Below are 4,734 nucleotides of genomic sequence, written 5' to 3'. Positions count from 1 at the left end.
ACTGCACGAAAGGCCAACCAGAAGCCCAGGGACAATAGGAAAGGGGGCTACCAGCAAAGCCAACTCTAACTAGTACAGGCAAACAAGTCAGCAGCCTCCTAGTGTGACTAGCAATGGATCTGAGACATGGGTAGTATGTAAGGATCTGTGTATAGGGGTAGCAAGAGTGGACGGATCCTCTGGGACAGCCCTAGGGTATTTGGAAAGCCCCAACGTGGAAATCTTGAAAGCACATTGAAACCAAAGCAGTCAGTGTAACATGGCAATGCTCAGAAGAGGACAGCTCATGTATCCAGGGACCTTTATTCTGAACCTCAAAGTTTCAGGTGGGGGGACGGGGACGGAGGGGGCTAACCCTAGGAAGTGTTAGCACAGGAACCCAGGTAATCTAGGATGAGATTAAGTAAGATTCATCACCCTACCCCAAAGTAAAGCAGGGGCGAGGGCCTGACACTGGCATGAAGGGCCAACTCAAGAACTAAAGTTGTAGAAATGGGTAAAACAAAGAAGACATCAACCAATAAAAAAAAACCTGTTGATACAGAGATTTCCCCCTAAAGAAGGAGAGAATAACTTCATAATAACTGCAAAGAGAGACTCAAAGGATTAGCCACAAGGACTACCTTCCTAGAAGGAATGAAGAAAAAGATAAATAATAAAAAGCTCTGGAAGAAAGAATTGGAAGGAGAATAAATAGACTAGAAGGAAAAATGATCATCTTTACCTAAGGAACAGATTCTCTGAAAATTAGAATGGACTAAACAGAAAGCAATGACTCTATGAGAAAGCAAGCAATATTAGAATAAAAATTCAAATTTCAAAAATAGAAGAAAACAAAGGTATCAAAAGCATATGGCCCAGAAAAGAAGTCAAAGAAAAATAATTTAAGAATGATTGGTATTACTGAAAATCATGATTTAAAAAAAAAAACTTGCACGTTATATTTCAAGAAATCAGAAATCAAAATGTTCCAATCAATTAGAACCAGAGAGTAAAATAAAAATAAAAAGAATATACCAATCACCTCCAGAAAGAAATGCTAGAAAGTCCCAGAAACATCACAGTTAAAATCTAGAGCTTCCACATCAAAGAAAGAAAAGATACAGTAAGCACCCAGAAAGCAGCTGTTCAAGTTCCAAGGAACCAGAGTCAAGATCACAAAAGACTTAGAAGCTACTATTATAAACCAGATATCTTGGAATTTTTTTGGAGTTGTTGAGTTGTTTTCAGTTGTGTCCGACTTTTCATGACCCCATGTGGGATTTTCGCAGTAAAAATACTGGAGTAGCGTCCTTCTCCAGCTCATTTTAAAGATGAGGAAACGGAAATAGACAGAGGTGAAGCAATTTGCCCAGGGTCGCATAGCTAATAAATGTCTGAGGCCACATTTGAACTCATAAAGAGCCCTATGTTCTATTCACTGTGCCACCTACCTGCCAAAAGATACAGAACACCACGAATTTGCATGTCATCCTTGCACAGGAGCCATGCTAAACTCTGTATCATTTTAATTTTACTATATGTGCTGCTGAAGTGAGCACTGTCTTGGAATACAGTATTCTAAAAGGCAAAAGATATAGGCGCACAAACAAGAATAACATTTTGCAAAGCTGTGTATAATATTATGGAGGAAAAATGATCTTTTATTGGAATAGAGGACTTTTCAATCTTTTCTGATGAAAAGACAAGAGCTGAGTAAGAACTTTGAAATGGAAATGCAAGAGTCAAGAGAAATCTAGAAAGGGAAATTTGCTTCAGCAATTAGAAGGGACTATATGATAATGTAGTTCTAATATTCTAATAAGGGAAGATAAATATGACTTTAGAGTCTTAATATTTTCAAAGAGTATCGAGAGAGTTAAATAAGAAAAAGATGACCTGAGGGGTAGATTGGTTTTGTTCTGATGGTCTGAATCAAGGAAAGAGAAGTAGGGGCAGAAGGAGGACTACACCAATGTAGAAAGGAGGGGAGAAGTAGGTGGAACTTGAAATTTCACATAAGTGTGGTGGGTAAGAAGAGAACACAAACATGGGGGGAAAGGGTGTGGGTAATAGGCATTAGAATAACCTTACTCTTATCTGAAATGGACAAAAGAGGGTTGAACACACACAGTTTGATGTAGAAATACTTCAAACTCAAAAGATAACCAAGTAGAGATTGGGAGGGGGGCAGTGTAAGAACGAGAAAAATACCAGGAAGGATCTAGCCTCTAAGCAAAACAAATTTATTGATCCTGAAAGGGAGGAGAGGTGGGGAAGAAAAAGAAAAAGCAAAGAACAGAGGTGCTTTAGCTTGCCTCAGATAACTATCTAATAAATTGTGATATGTCAATGTAATGGAATATTATTTCACTGAAGGAAATGATGAAAGACTTTTTTTTTCCAGAGAATCCTGGTTATGATGAACTGATGCAGAGTACAGTGAGCAGAGATAGAATAGTTTATACAGTGACAGTAACATTGAAGAGAAAAACAATTTTGAAAGACTTAAAAACTCTGATCAAAGTGACAACCATGTCTCCAGAGGACCTGAGATAAAGCATGTTACCCATCTCTCTGCAGAGATGTGATGGTTCAGAAAGAGACATACATTTTTAAACATGGCTACCGTGTGGATCCATTTTGCTTGACTATACTTATATGGCTTTTGTTGTCGCTTTTCTTTCTCTTTGTTGTTCTCACTGATGTTTTTAATTGGGGGAGTGTATAGGGAGAAAAGGGGGAGTTAGCAATAGTAATACAAAAAAAAAGCCATCAAAACGTTTTTTAAGTGAATGTGAAAGAACAGAAGGAAGTTCAGAAGGAAGCACAGAAAAGCAGGACAGTTTTGAAAGTAAAGTGGAATTTAATACATACCTTTTTTTTCTTAAAGCAAGCAGTGTGATTTGGACATTCATGGTTTCACATACAATCCTCTTTGTGTTTTTCTGTGCATATGGATATGCCCTTTTGTGTGTGTGTGTTTAAATTTAGAATTTTTAAAAGCCTGTTTTTTTAAGTGAGTAAAAATTCAGTTCTGCAAAATCAACACATCAGCTGAATTTGACAGTTTATGCAATGGTCCCTGCACATACTCCACAGGTTCCACAAAGACAGGAGAGAGGTGCTTTTTCTACTCTCTTCTTAAAAGTTAGACCTGATGGTTATGATTATACAACATGCAGTTCCATTTTGATGTGCCATTCTTGCAGTCTTTCTGTGCATTGTTTTCCTAGTTTGGTTTACTTCACTCTGTGTGCGTTTATAGGTCCTCCCATGCCTTCCTACATTCTTCATATTCATTGTTTCATTCTTTACAGTAATATTCCCAACATTACATTCATGTGCCACAACTTGTTTAGTCATTTCCCAATTGATGAATATATGCTTTATTTCCATTTTCTTGAACAGCACTGCCTATTAAGTACATATTTTCATTCTGGGCATGTTGACACATACCCATAATCCTGGCTGTGAGGAGAAACTGAGGTTAGTGGATCACCCGAGCTCAGGAGTTCTGAGTTTCAGGAAAGTTAAAGTCCGTGAGTTTACTGCACAAAGTCTGGCCCCAAAATGATGAGCCCCCTAAAGTGTGGGTCCACTAAGTTGCCTGACGAAGAGTGACAAGCCCAGGTTGGAAATGGAGCAAGTCAAAGCTTCTGTGCTAAACAGCACTGAAATTGGGACCTGTGAGAAGCCACTAGGTGGGGGAGACTTACACTTAATCTTAAAAAAACCAAAAAGAGGAATTTTTCTCATGCGAGGAAATGCATGAATCTGAACAGAGAAATATAGTGGAGAACATTTGGATGGAGATCTAGAAACAGAAGCAATACTGTTGTGAGAATATACTGCAGAAAACCTGGACAGAAGGAGGAATTAGATGAGAAGCCTGGGAAATAGATTACTGGAAAAAAAAATCTGGCATGGAAACATGTTATTGTAATGATGGGAGACTTCAACTCTCTGGACATCTGCTGGAGCTCTGTATCTGCCAAAAGCAGAGAAATTGACAAATTTTTAACTTGACTTAATGTTAGTTTCATCTGTCAAAAGGTAAGGAAAGGAAGTGCATTCTGGACCTGACTTTGACCAACAAGAAGAAACTGTTTACTAAGGTAGAAATGACAGGACATTCGGGGATAAATGAGAACTCCACCCTGAGGTCATGACAGAGATGGAGGGAAATGCTGGACCCAGTCTGAAAATGCACCTAGATTTTGGGAGAGCAGATTTTGAATGATTCAGAGAAAGGATAGAGAAGATCCTTCCAATGAGTATTTTGAAAGGGAAGTCAGACCACAAGGAATGGCAAATTCTTAAGTATATGAGACAGAAGAAAAAAATTATTCCAACGAGAAGGAAAAGGAAACTGCCTAAAGAGATTGATGTAGCTGCACAAGGAACTTATTAATAAGTCCAGCTTTTAAAAGGATGCTGGGGGGGAGGGGCAGCTAGATGGCACAGTGATTAAAGCACCAGCCATCGAGTCATGAGGACCTGAGTTCAAATTAGGCCTCAGACACTTGACATTTACTAGGTGTGTGACTCTGGGCCAGTCACTTAATCCCAATTGCCCCACCAAAAAAAAAAAAAGGGGTGTGTGTGTGTGTGTGTGTGTGTGTGTGTGTGTGTGTGTGTGTGTAATGGGGTCTTTGGAGCATAACCAGATCACCTAACATGGAGACATCCAGAGGGGCCATTGGACCATGCCTAGAATGCCTAGCATGGAGACGCTCTCCACCCTCTTCCACA

The 4,734-nt window shown here is 39.2% G+C and overlaps 1 non-coding gene across 1 annotated transcript; it reads right to left on the bottom strand.

The window, feature by feature from the left end:
* Nucleotides 1-1,437: 1,437 nt before the first annotated feature.
* On the bottom strand, nucleotides 1,438-1,541 carry LOC144456009 (U6 spliceosomal RNA). Its single transcript, XR_013484921.1, has one exon. It is a non-coding gene; the product is annotated as a U6 spliceosomal RNA (small nuclear RNA).
* Between the last annotated feature and the right edge of the window lie 3,193 nt (nucleotides 1,542-4,734).

The sequence above is a fragment of the Phascolarctos cinereus genome, unplaced genomic scaffold, assembly GCF_003287225.1.
Source record: "Phascolarctos cinereus isolate Bilbo 61053 unplaced genomic scaffold, phaCin_HiC Scaffold_2;HRSCAF=192, whole genome shotgun sequence".
Classification (NCBI taxonomy): Eukaryota; Metazoa; Chordata; class Mammalia; order Diprotodontia; family Phascolarctidae; genus Phascolarctos; species Phascolarctos cinereus.
The sequence above is the reverse complement of the archived record's forward strand: the minus strand, read 5'-3'. Positions and strand labels throughout refer to the sequence as shown.